The 14,267-nt window shown below is 41.9% G+C and overlaps 1 long non-coding RNA gene across 1 annotated transcript; it reads left to right on the plus strand.

The window, feature by feature from the left end:
* The first annotated feature begins 3,129 nt into the window (after positions 1–3,129).
* LOC119787062 lies at positions 3,130–4,930 on the plus strand. The gene is made up of 4 exons (XR_005281281.1): positions 3,130–3,369; positions 3,608–3,724; positions 4,397–4,459; positions 4,671–4,930. It is a non-coding gene; the product is annotated as an uncharacterized LOC119787062 (long non-coding RNA).
* Positions 4,931–14,267: the final 9,337 nt, after the last annotated feature.

Here is a 14,267-nt window from a genome sequence, read left to right on the forward strand (position 1 = left end):
CTAAGCTAAGAGTGAGGGCAGGACGTAAATTATTTTTTTGTGGCTAATGGTCACTAGAATGTTTTTAAGCTCAACATGTCCAGTATTAAAATTCAAAACCTCTATTTACAAATATGCTCTGTTTTTTGCGAAGTGAAGCCAGCCAATCCTGTTCGCGTATGCAAATTAGCCATGTGCTTTTCCGCAGTTAATAACACGGGCAAAGCAGAACAGACTGCGCAAAGACAGCAGGTCTTCACTCCTGTTTGTGGACCTCAACGGACCTCCTCTGGACAAATTCGACCAATTTCCGTTCGTCAGAAACTGGATTAAAGCAGGACATGTGCGTGCATGAAAGAGAGAGACAGACAGACAGACAGTCTGGAAGATGGAAGTCCAGTTGGATAGCACAGGTTTAGAGAACCTGTCCATGATGAGCAAGCATGAAGCAACAGTGGAGAGGAAAAACTCCCCGTTGGGAAGAAACCTCTAGCAGAACCAGGCTCAACATGGCGGCCTTCTGCCGGACCGGTTACGATGAGACAGGGAACGCAGTAAGAGTCCGCGAGGAGTGACAGTCTGTTAAAGCTTTAGCTGCGATGATGGAGGAGGGGCTTGAGGTGGGTTGAAACGGTGTCATCTGAATGAAGTCACACAGCGCTTCCACAGCCTGCACACAGGAGCAGACAGGTGCGTATCGGAGGCATTTTAAGATGAGCTTTGGATGCCGATTGGCTTTCGTGGAGATGTGGTTCAAAGCTGATTGGCTGTGTCACAGGTGGAACAAGTTTCTTCAGTTGAATTTCTGCCTAGGCTCCATTTCTATGACAAAAATAAAATTAATAGAAATTAAAAAGCTAATCCTTCACTAAACTATTTTAAAGTGTTTGCTGCTTCACTTTGACAGTTGATAGATGGCAAAAACTTGAGAAACAATATTTTTAATACGATGTAGCTCCTTGATGTCCACTAAGTGTTGGCATGTATGTGGAAAGATCTAAGTGGGCTGATAGTTTCAAGGCTCTGAAGCCTGCAGTTGGTCTGTATTTATATCAATCATGTGATGCATGTTGTAAAACTACCAGCAGAACAGGTTCATAAAACCGGAATGAGATTTTAACTCTTTTGTCGAAAGCCTGGATTCCCTAATTTTGTTTTATTTTTTAACTTTAATTTTTTGAATAGTTTACAAAACTCTCCCAGAAAAGTAGACTAAATGTTTATAATAAAGATTACATCAGCCTGTAAATTGAACCCAGAAGAACGAAAGATTGTTGAAGAACCTCTAATGAAAACTGTTTTGTGATTTTAAATATTCAAAGGAAATGGGAAAATAGATATTAATGTGCTGTAATGTTGAAGGTGTATTTATATTTTCTGGGTTTTGCATAGAAATAAGCTCACTTTGATCAAATCAAATTAGGTTTTGAGCAGAAAATAATCAAATGTCATCAGTATATTGTAAAAAAAAACCCACCTATTTTAGCTGTTTTAGTTTATCAGTGATTTAAAATAAAATTAGATGCAATCTTCAGCATCGTTAGACATCAATAGTGTTACATAATATATTTTTACATTGCTTAATAGTTTTTTTTGTTTGTTTCTTATTTCTGCTGTTTAGAATTAATCTCACATTATTTAACATACACAGCCTCAGTCTAATGTGTGTTTTATCATTTTGGTCTTCCTGTCAATTTTTGTGTCAATCAGAGAGCAGCGAGAACTTTAGCGGGAATGACTAACAGAAGAAAAAAATAAAATAAAACAAAAATTTATGTTAGAACTGTAAATAAACAGTCATATGTTTATATTACTATTTTTATGTATTTATTACTGTTTTCAAGGCTGCACTTAAAAAAATGAAATTGTCTAGAGCTGTTTTAAGTTTGTTTACAAAATGACAAAATAAATCTAAGTCTATTTCTGCTGTTTAGAATTAATCTTACATTATTTAACATACACAGCCTCAGTCTAATGTGTGTTTTATCGTTTGGTCTTCCTGTCAATTTTTGTGTCAATCAGAGAGCAGCAAGAACTTTAGCGGGCAGGACTAACAGAAAATGTCCATGCTGTCAAGATGAGCAGGTAAAATCTAATTCTCTTTTAAAAAAAACTACTATTGATACATTTAACATAACAATAAATCTTTGGAAAAGAAGCAGATTCTGTGATAAAGTAAATATCCCAGTAGACAACTTACCGTACCACACTTAGATGATCTGCTGTGTGGTTTTAGTGAATGAACTTCTAAGTAGGTTCTACTCCAAACTTTCTTATCTTCTCCAGACTAGAAAACGCCATCGCTCTCCTGACTCTGCCAGTCCTGCCCAGAAGAGGAGTCGTTCAAAGGCAGCCAGTCCGTACCAACCTGAAAGGCTGATTGCTAAGCCTCGGGCTCCCATCGACCCGGCAGACCTCCCAGCAGTCTCTCATCTGCCAATCCTGAACCAGTCCTCTACTGCTGCTGTGCAGGACAATCAGCCTGTGATGATTCACAATCACACAGTAGAAGAGTACCAGCAGATTTATCAGGAAGTGGTCGATGACATGCTGAGGTAAATTTATATTTATGTTGGAAGTTGGGACCTCAAAACTTAGTCTTAAAGAATTTAAAACTATTAAAGCCATGCCGTTCTGTTGTCATTTTTGAAATTTCTGCTTTTCACAGGTACAAAAGTGGACAAAGACGTCCTTACAGTCTCAACCTAGGCCGTTGTATCAAGCAAAAGCTCTGGGAGAGGATGAATAAGCCTTCATTTACAATGTCAGCTAGCCAAAATGCCCTGATTAATGTAGATATCACCTATGGCAGCAGGGAAAATCCTCCTTTTTACATCTTGGATTAATTTAAATAAAATGTCCAAGACAAACACTGAGAAAAAGAAAAACAAAACAACAACTTTGTAAATAGCTGTTAAGAGTTCAGGCTAATTCTTTATCCCTTAAATCAAACCTATCTGGATCGGAAAAAAAATCTGTCCTGGAACAAACTGATGAGTTGACCTCCACCACAAGCCTCCATCTGCAGAGATTAAAACAGCCTGCAAAACCTCAACCTCAACCTCCATCTGCAGTGTTTAAACCAGCCTGCAAAACGTCCACCTTATTCTCCATATGCAGACGATAAACAAGCCTGCAAACCCTCCACCTCAATCTCCGTCTGCAGACGATAAACCAGCCTGCAAAACCTCCACCTCAACCTCGATCTGCAGAGCTTCAACCAGCCTGCAAAACCTCCACCTCAACCTCGATCTGCAGAGATTAAACCAGCCTGCAAAACCTCAACCTCCATCTGCAGAGATTAAACCAGCCTGCAAAACCTCCACCTCAACCTCCATCTGCAGAGATTAAACCAGCCTGCAAAACCTCCACCACACTCTCCATTATGGGGTAAGATCACTATCAAAATAATTTTGTACATAAAAGCACAATTATGTGCATATAGTCAGAAGTTGTACAGAAATTTGTAAACTCATAATAATTCAAATCTCATGCAAAACATACAAATACAGTTTAAATATGTATGACTTTAACAACTAATAAACAAAAAATTCTAGTTTAAAGTTGTGCTTTGTTTTTTTTTTAATCTTTGAGAATAAAAATTCCCAACAGTGGCCTTACGTTTCAGGTTTCCCAGGCTGGTTACCGGAGCACAGAGTGCGACGATATGATCCTCTCATGCCGACTATATGTTCAACTTTGGAGCACCAAGATGACGCACTGGGAAGCTACGGAGTAAAGCCAGGTAAAATGTTTCATAAAGGTAACTTGTACTGTGGGTCGTGTACTTTTTTCATTGGATTTTCATTTTAAACACAGTTTTTTTGATAAAGTGATAATATGCTGGTGAAAATTGTCAGCCATCCAGGCCATAGTCATTCCAAAACTTTTATTAGTTTACAAAAATCTCCCAGAAAAAGTAGAATAAATGTTTATAATAAAGATTAAATCAGCCTGTAAATTGAACCCAGAAGAACGAAAGATGGTAGAAGAACCTCTAATGAAAACTTTTTTGTCATTTTAAATATTCAAAGGAAATGGGAAAATAGATTATTGTGCTGTAATGTTGAAGGTGTATTTATATTTTCTGGGTTTTGTAAAGAAATAATCCAAGCTCACTTTGATCAAATCAAATTAGAATTTGAGCAGAAAATAATCAAATGTCATCAGTATGATGTAAAAAAAAAAACCCTTTGTTTTAGTTTATCATTGATTTAAAATAAAATTTGGATGCCATCTTCAGCATCGTTAGACATCAATAGTGTTACATAATATATTTTTACATTGCTTAAAAGTTTTTTTTGTTTGTTTCTTATTTCTGCTATTTAGAATGAATCTCACATTATTTAACATACACAGCCTCAGTCTAATGTGTGTTTCATCATGTGGTCTTTCTGTCAATTTTTGTGTCAATCAGAGAGCAGCGAGAACTTTAGCGGGCAGGACTAACAGAAAATGTCCATGCTGTCAAGATGAGCAGGTAAAATCTAATTCTCTTTTTAAAACACATAAAAAAAACTTCTATTGATACATTTAACATAACAATAAATCTTTGGAAAAGAAGCACATTCTGTGATGAAGTAAATATCCCAGTAGACAACTTACCGTACCACACTTAGATGATCTGCTGTGTGGTTTTAGTGAATGAACTTCTAAGTAGGTTCTACTCCAAACTTTCTTATCTTCTCCAGACTAGAAAACGCCATCGCTCTCCTGACTCTGCCAGTCCTGCCCAGAAGAGGAGGCGTTCAAAGGCAGCCAGTCCGTACCAACCTGAAAGGCTGATTGCTAAGCCTCGGGCTCCCATCGACCCGGCAGACCTCCCAGCAGTCTCTCATCTGCCAATCCTGAACCAGTCCTCAACTGCTGCTGTGCAGGACAATCAGCCTGTGAGGATTCACAATCACACAGTAGAAGAGTACCAGCAGATTCATCAGGAAGTGGTCGATGACATGCTGAGGTAAATTTATATTTATGTTGGAAGTTGGGACCTCAACACTTAGTCTTAAAGAATCTAAAACTATTAAAGCCATGCCTGTCAGGACTCAGCTGGGAGGGCCACGCAGCCTGCTGCCGGTCCTGCCATCTCTGCTTCCCTCACAGGTGTCTGTCGTCTGACTGGTGGGCGGGATGTGCACACCTGCAGGTAGTTCTGCAGTACCGGCCCTGCACTATATTAACAGCGCATGGACAGCGGAGGGACGCCAGAGTGTTACCGTTGTTGGTATGCCAAATCGGTTGTGGCCTCTAGCCTGCTTACCTTGCTCCTATTCAAAGCCTGCTTTCTGTGTCTCCTAGGTTTCTTCCTTGTCCTCCACTCGTGCCTCCGAGTCTCCCCCTAGACGATTGTCTCCCGGCTTCCTCTGGTTCTCTCTGAGTCAGTTTCTCCGGCCCTGGACACAGGGCTTCCCCGCCGATCTCCTGGTTCCTCCTGCTGTTCTGGATCCCGGATTCCCCGGTGCTGCTCGGTCCCACTCCTGCCCCCGCTCTCTGGTTTCCCGGACACCTGTCACCATCTTCAGGCAAGAGCTGAGTCCACACAGTATTCCTCCCCGGTCGGATTGTCTGCACTCTGTGGTAGGCTCACGTCCCTCAGTATTTTTCCCCACTTAGTGTTCAGCTTTTGGGCTTAACATTTTTCCTTCTCCTTAGACTGATCCGGTTCCCTGGTTCGGCGCTCCCGCTCAAGCTCATTAGTCCTGGGGTCCCGAGTTTTTCTTTAGTTAAATAAACCTTTGAATCTAGACCTGATCTTTTTCCGAGTGTTTTCTGCATGTGGGCCAAACACCTTAAGGCAAACATGACCAACAGAAGGGAAGAAATAATTATGACTAGATTAAGAGTAGGACACACCTATTCAAATGACACTTTACATTTAATAGGGAAGAAAAGTAATAATAAATGTGAAGGATGTGGAGAGAAAGAAAATGTAGAACATGTATTAATGAACTGTAGAACATATGAATCTGAAAGAGAGAATCTAGAAAGAATCTGAAAGAAGGACAGGAAAAGAATGGAGTCTTAAAGCTGCAGTCTGTAACATTGAGAAGAGAGCAGACTTCGACTGAAAATTTGAAGAAAAACAGGTTTCACGCCACTCCCCCACCCTCTCTGCTTCACTCATGCCCCACCTCCAAGCCCCACCCCTCTCACAGCACCTGCGCGGCTACCGCATGCGAAGCAGAAGCGTCCAAGCAGCGTACGCGGCATGGAGTGTGAACCGGTAAGAACGATAACACTCACCTCCAAGCAGCTAGATATAAGATGCTGGTTATACCGAAGTTTGCTGTGTAAGCAGTTGTCGGCAGGGGCAGCAAGGGCAGTTTCTCTTTCGCTGGTGGCTGTCACTCAGCCATGACTTCCACGCGCGTCCTCCTGACTGCAGCAGCCGGGCGCTGCGGCAGGTTAAGCGGTGAGGGGGGGGGAGCTGTGATTGACACTCCATCAGACGCTCCTCTGGCTGTGATTGGTTGTTTTGACTCGTCCCGAATTATTCTTTCCAGATTGAAATACAGGCAGTATGCGGGACCAATTGAAGCTGTTTTTTTCACAGGTTACATATAACATGTACTGCTCTCTGGGCATAGGGACAGTTTTAGCCAATATGACAAAAAAGTGATTTTTAAAAACTTACAGACTTCAGCTTTAAAGGAATATTAGGAAATGAAGGAAACATAATGGATATTTATAGAGTAAGGAAAGCTTTATTTACTTTTCTTAAAAACACAAGATTAATAAATAGAATTCAATAAATGTAGAGAAAATGTTGCTACACACTCGTGGACAGTAGGTGGCGGTATGCACCTAAAAGTTACTTGCAATCCGCCATTAATGAAAAGAAGAAGAAGGATTTTGCTGGTACGTGATCCATGGCTGGACGACGTCCCCCGTTCAACTCGCCTTAAACTTGGACGCGATGGCGACTCTGCAGTCGAACAACTGTGCTGGAGAGACAAACTCAAAGAAGAGAAGCTAGCGGTAAATATATGTTTGATTACTGCCTGCTAAGCTAAAAGCAGCCTAGCCTAAAGCTACGGCTAATAGCAGCCTAGCCTAAAGCTACGGCTAATAGCAGCCTAGACTAAAGCTACGGCTAATAGCAGCCTAGCCTAAAGCTACGGCTAATAGTAGCCTTGCAAGAACAAGCTTTATTAAAGTGTATTTTTTGTGATTCATAGGAAGCAGTACGCCGTCTTCACAACTCGGAGGCTAATTGCAGGCACTATGAACAGGAAATGGATACGGATAGATACCGATCATAGCTGTACATTTTGTTTTCACAGACCTCCTATTTGCTCGGAGCCATATCAGCAAGTCCAGATTTGCACGATGTTGATAAAGACGACATTGCGTGTAAGTGACTTGTTTTAATGTTTTCTCCTTCCTTGTTACTGTGACTTGCGTTTGATTTTTTATTCATACCACTCTCATTTAATTGTTTTCCAGCTGCCTGTAAGACGTATTTTGAGACGGTACGCAGGAGCTTCAGACATACGCAGCCAGCAAACACGTTGCGTGCGGAAGCTGCCAAGCAATCTGCTCGGAGTCGAGCTAGAAGAAAGAGGGTAAGACTTTATTTGGTGACTATTTTTCAGGTGCATTGATAGATGTGTTGTGTCCATACGCAGTGCGCTGATTCATTGTTTTTTTTTCAGCTGCTGAAAGCAAGGCAGAGTGTGCTAGCAGATGAGGAAGTGGAACTCTGGAAGTCCGCCACTGTCGACCTCATTTCCGACGAAGAAGATGGCGTCGTTGGCGGTGTCTCTAGATGGATTGTACGGTCGCCGCCATTTTGTAGGCCGGATCTCACTGAACTCTGTGTTAAGCTGCAGTCCCGGTTAGAAGTGATGCCGAAGTACAGGGCCACGCACAGTAGGCGTCTGCACATTGGACCTGCCTCGGAGGGAATGTTGCCAGTTACCTCCAACCCCGAGGAAGCAAACGGACCGTTCACGGAGTTGTAATTTTTAGATACGCATGTGTTTGGATACGCGTTGTATATAGTTGTGTGTGTTTTAATAAAGCTCTTTCTTTGCATAAACAGCTTCCTGGCAAATGTTCATTTCCTGTATAAATTCATCCATGTCCTTGATGGTAGCCTAATAATTGTGTAGTAGTATAGGATAACATAAATACACACCATATGAATGAATAAATATATGAATGAATAAATATATATTCATAAATAAATGATATATATATATATGTAAATTTATATGTAAATATATATATATGCCAACCAATCACGAGCGACTTTACTTGTTTAAAAAGAAGTGGTTCCGTCCAATACTCAGTAAGAAAATTAAAGCCTAGCATGGCCACGTGTGGTTTTGCTGCCAATCACGAGCGATTTCACTTGTTTGAGAATAGTGGTTTCAGCCAATACTGAGTAGGTTATTCAAGCCAGACCTGGCCAGCCGCGCGGGTTTGCTGCATTCATATGCTAATTAGGGCCATAAGTACAGCTGATCGCTCTCCACATACGTCAGAGTCCGTTCCCGACAATTTGTGGCACTGACAAATGCGGACAAGCGCGGGTTGCAAATTGTCGGAAACTGAAGAAAATCAGGGAGATCTGCGGGAGTTTACGGGGACGAAAATCTCACTTTTCATGCAGTGAATAGTGCTAACAGGCTATTAGCCTTTATATCAACATATACAAACGGCTAATTTAAAAGATGCAGAGGAGTCTCGAAGTGCCCGACCAACGTTGAATTGGAAGCTTTGAACATGAAAGAAGTGAGAACTGAGTTTTCTAACACTGCATGGTTTTCTGTGAGATTTATTGGATAAAATGTTAAAAGTCTTAAAGTTGAATGATGGTTAAATTACATACTATTAAAGAAGCATGTCTAACGTCAGAGTAAATGTGTTACTACATGGGAAGGAAACAGAGAATTGAGCAAATATTCTGCTATAAAGTAAAGTTGTCACAATTTTTTAAGATGAGACCTGATTTTATCATTTTTTTCTGTAAAGCTGCTGAAATAAGAAGCTTCCAGCTGTTACTTTTAAGTATTTCTGTGACAAAAATAAAATTAATAGAAATTAAATAGCCAAACTTTGACAGTTGATAGTTGGCGAAAACTTCAGAAACAATATTTTTAACACGATGTAGCTACTTGATGTCCACTAAGTGTTTGCAAGTATGTGGAAAGATCTAAGTGGGCTGATAGTTTCAGGGCTCTGAAGCCTGCAGTTGGTCTGTATTTATATCAATCATGTGATGCATGTTGTAAAACTACCAGCAGAACAGGTTATAGCATAGCTAAATCTGTTCTCTCTGTGCTGCGTTTTTGGCCAGTACAGCATGTAAGTTGATGTGAAGGGTGTATTTCATGTATGTACATATAGTACTATGTTTCATGTTGTGTTTGGAGGTTTATTGCAAGAAAGGTCACCGAGAAGAGAAGTTTAAAAAGACGCTAGCATAAGCGCTAACTAGCCGCTAGCATACGCGCTAACTAGGTGCTAGCATACGAGCTAACTACCCGCTAGCATACGCGCTAACTAGCCGCTAGCATAAGCGCTAACTAACCGCTAGCATACGCGCTAACTAGCCGCTAGCATACGCGCTAACTAGGTGCTAGCATACGCGCTAACTAGCCGTTAGCGATGCCGCTAGCTAGCGGCTAATGTTAACATGTTGTTTGTGTCATTATGTGTTTCTGTGCATATTCAGGGAATATGTTGAGTTTATTATTTAGGAGAATTGTGCCTGTTTATTTGGAATTGTGCCTGTTTACACAAAGGCTTATGCACATTATTTCTTTGTTGTAGTTTTACCATTCATTCATTCGTCCATACCACCCAATAAATCCAAAGAAAAGGCTTACGGTGTGGTTAATGGAAATGATGGTTATCTACCTGCTAAGCTAAGAGTGAGGGCAGGACGTAAATTATTTTTTTGTGGCTAATGGTCACTAAAATGTTTTTAAGCTCAACATGTCCAGTATTAAAATTCAAAACCTTTATTTACAAATATGCTCTGTTTTTTGCGAAGTGGAGCCAGCCAATCCTGTTCGCGTATGCAAATTAGCCATGTGCTTTTCCGCAGTTAATAACACCGGCAACGCGGAACAGATTGCGCGAAGACAGCAGGTCTTCACTTCTGTTTGTGGAGTGAAACTGGATTAAAGCAAGACATGTGCGTGCATGAAAGAGAGAGACAGACAGACAGTCTTTGTTCATGTGTGTGTTTTCATAGACTGACTGTCTGTTCAGGCTGTTGCCCGCTCCACCAGATTCACAGAAAGCTTCATCCACCAAGCTGTCAGGAAGCTGAGCCCCCCTCAAAAAAAAAAATTACTCCAGACAAACTGTCTCCTGCACTACTATTAATACTATATTTATTTACTGTTATTTTGCACTGTTACTTTTACAAATGCTATATCTTACATAATTGGTAATAATAATAATTTTTCTGCTGCCATTACCATCTGCCTTTTTGCACTAGCATAAGTATTGTATATTTTATATTATTGTACATTTTATATTTTATTGTGAAATTCAATGTTTAAATTTTTGTATTAGGAACTGATCTTATCTGTTGTGCCTGTGCACATTATCTGTTTCACTGTTGGTGAATGAGAAACAAACATCCTCTCGAGTCCTTGTATGTCTGCTGAATCTGAAGAATTGACATTAAAGCTGACTTTGTCTTTGAAATGTTATAGGCCTACTGCATATTGAGAAAATTTAGATCGGTATTGCGCAACAATCAGGAGATGGGGACCCGCCCAAGTATTGACAGGTATTTCGTACACTGTTGAGACGGTATGCTGAGCATTATGGGGAGAACCAGTGGACTGCGTTAGATGATGCTAGAGCTTCACTCAGGGACCTGCTGTTTAGAATAAATCTCACATTATTTAACATACACAGCCTCAGTCTAATGTGTGTTTCATCATGTGGTCTTTCTGTCAATTTTTGTGTCAATCAGAGAGCAGCGAGAACTTTAGCGGGCAGGAATAACTGAAAATGTCCATGCTGTCAAGATGAGCAGGTAAAATCTAATTCTCTTTTTAAAACACATAAAAAAAACTACTATTGATACATTTAACATTACAATAAATCTTTGGAAAAGAAGCAGATTATGAGATGAAGTAAATATCCCAGTAGACAACTTACCGTACCACACTTAGATGATCTGCTGTGTGGTTTTAGTGAAATTAACTTCTAAGTAGGTTCTACTCCAAACTTTCTTATCTTCTCCAGACTAGAAAACGCCATCGCTCTCCTGACTCTGCCAGTCCTGCCCAGAAGAGGAGGCGTTCAAAGGCAGCCAGTCCGTACCAACCTGAAAGGCTGATTGCTAAGCCTCGGGCTCCCATCGACCCGGCAGACCTCCCAGCAGTCTCTCATCTGCCAATCCTGAACCAGTCCTCTACTGCTGCTGTGCAGGACAATCAGCCTGTGAGGATTCACAATCACACAGTAGAAGAGTACCAGCAGATTTATCAGGAAGTGGTTGATGACATGCTGAGGTAAATTTATATTTATGTTGGAAGTTGGGACCTCAACACTTAGTCTTAAAGAATCTAAAACTATTAAAGCCATGCCTGTCAGGACTCAGCTGGGAGGGCCACGCAGCCTGCTGCCGGTCCTGCCATCTCTGCTTCCCTCACAGGTGTCTGTCGTCTGACTGGTGGGCGGGGTGCGCACACCTGCAGGTAGTTCTGCAGTACCGGCCCTGCACTATATTAACAGCGCATGGACAGCGGAGGGACGCCAGAGTGTTACCGTTGTTGGTATGCCAAATCGGTTGCGGCCTCTAGCCTGCTTACCTTGCTCCTATTCAAAGTCTGCTTTCTGTGTCTCCTAGGTGCCCTCCTTGTCCTCCACTCGTGCTTCCGAGTCTCCCCCTAGACAATTGTCTCCCGGGTCTCTCTGGTTCTCTCTGAGTCAGTTTCTCCGGCCCTGGACACAGGGCTTCCCCGCCGATCTCCTGGTTCCTCCCGCTGTTCTGAATCCCCGGATTCCCCGGTGCAGCTCGGTCCCACTCCTGCCCCCGCTCTCTCTGGTTTCCCGGACACCTGTCACCATCTTCAGGCAAGAGCTGAGTCCACACAGTATTCCTCCCCGGTCCGATTGTCTGCGCTCTGTGGTAGGCTCACGTCCCTCAGTATTTTTCCCCACTTAGTCTTCACCTTTTGGGCTTAACATTTTTCCTTCTCCTTAGACTGATCCGGTTCCCTGGTTCGGCGCTCCCGCTCAAGCTCATCAGTCTTGGGGTCCCAAGTTTTTCTTTAGTTAAATAAACCTTTGAATCTAGACCTGATCTTTTTCCGAGTGTTTTCTGCATGTGGGCCAGACACCTTAACGCAAACATGACAATGCCGTTCTGTTATCATTTTTTAAATGTCTGCTTTTCACAGGTACAAAAGTCGTCAAAGACTTAGACTTAGACTTAGACTTCTTTATTTGTCATTTTGTATGCACAGGGTGCATACAGAACGAAATTGCGTTACATACAGCTTATGAACGTTGCATTGATATTTCAAATGGCTCAAGTTATAGAAAAATACAAAAAGTGCAGCAGTGGTCAAAGTGTGAACAGTGCAGAGGATAAGAGACAGTGTGCAAGTTGCAGTGGATTCAGTGCAAATAGGCATTTGTGCAAAAAATGCGTTATTGAAAATAGAATGAGATGAACAATTAAAGGGCTAAAAGTTAAAAGTTCAGCAGCATTTGATGCCCGATAATGTGCAATAGGTGCAGAGTTCGGTTTGTGGATCAAAGGTTCAACAGTCTGATGGCAGTGGGGAAGAAGCTGTTGCACAACCTGGTGGATCTGCAGCGGATGCTGCGGAACCTCTTTCCAGAGGGCAGCAGGGAGAACAGTCCATGGTGGGGGTGTGAGGGGTCTTTGATGATATTACGGGCTCGGGACACACAGCGCTGTGATGAAATGTCCTTAATGGAGGGAAGAGGAGCCCCAATGATTCCTTCTGCTGTCCTCACCACCCTCCTCACATTCTTCCAATCAGAGGCTCTGCAGCCTCCACACCACAGAGAGAGACAGCTGGTCAGAACGCTCTCTATGGTGCTTCTGTAGAAGGTTGTGAGGATGGGCGGGGGCAGGCGGGCTCTCCTCATCCTCCGCAGAAAGTACAAGCGCTTCTGTGCCCTCTTCACTAGAGATGAAGTGTTTACAGTCCAGGTGAGGTTGTCCGTGATGTGCACCCCCAGGAACTTTGTGCTGCTGACCACCTCCACAGCTGAGCTGTTGATGAGCAGTGGAGCATGGTGGGGGCGGTTTTTCCTGAAGTCGACAATGATCTCCTTCGTCTTCTCCACGTTCAGGATCAGACTGTTTTCACTGCACCAGCCCACCAGCTGCTCCACCTCCTCTCTGTAGTCCCGGTCGTTGTCGTCCCTGATGAGGCCCTTACAGTCTAAACTTAGGGAGTGTTATCAAGCAAAAGCTCTGGGAGAGGATGAATAAGCCTTCAGTTACAATGTCAGCTAGCCAAAATGCCCTGATTAATGTAGATATCACCTATGGCAGCAGAAAAAAATAATTCTTCTTACATCTTGGATGATTAAAATAAAAGTTCCAAGACAAAAACTGAGAAAAACACTGAAAAACAAAACAACAACTTTGTAAATAGTTCTTTCAGAGTTCAGGGTAAATCTTCAAACCTTAAATCAAACCTATCTGGATAGAAAATAAACCGTCGTGGAACAGACTCAAAACAAATGGATGAGTTGACCTCTACCTCAACCTCCATCTGCAGTGTTCAAACCAGCCTGCAAAACGTTAAACTGAACCCCCATCTGCAGAGTTTAAGCCAGCCTGCAGAACCTGCACCTTACTCTCCATCTGCAGAGTTTAAAGTATCTGTGACACTACAAAAATATCAGTGGACTTGTTCTCTTGCTCCACTGACAACCCACTCTATGATGTAGCCATTGGCTTATTTGCATCCAAAGCATTTAGCTGAGATCTGATCACTGACTACTGATAAATATCATTTGTGAACAGGGCCAGAGAAGTTGGATTGTCTCATAACAAAAACTTTACTTTACCTGCTCAGTCTGCCTTTGCCTCAGAAGCCTAAATCAAATCATGTCATAAACAGGACTGTTCTATTTGACTTTATATCGACAAGGTAATACAGATTTTAATTTAAGGTGTTCTTTACCAGGATAACAAAAAGTTGCAGATAATCTGTCCTTAAGGAATCAAGTTTGATGGACCTCATACACATGGGTAAAGCTGGAATTTGTATTTTTTTTTTCTTAAAATAAAATAAAAGCTGTTCTGCATTCTTAATCCTTTCTAT

This window comes from Cyprinodon tularosa, unplaced genomic scaffold (genome assembly GCF_016077235.1).
Source record: "Cyprinodon tularosa strain WSP-4 unplaced genomic scaffold, ASM1607723v1 ctg286, whole genome shotgun sequence".
NCBI classification, from domain to species: Eukaryota; Metazoa; Chordata; class Actinopteri; order Cyprinodontiformes; family Cyprinodontidae; genus Cyprinodon; species Cyprinodon tularosa.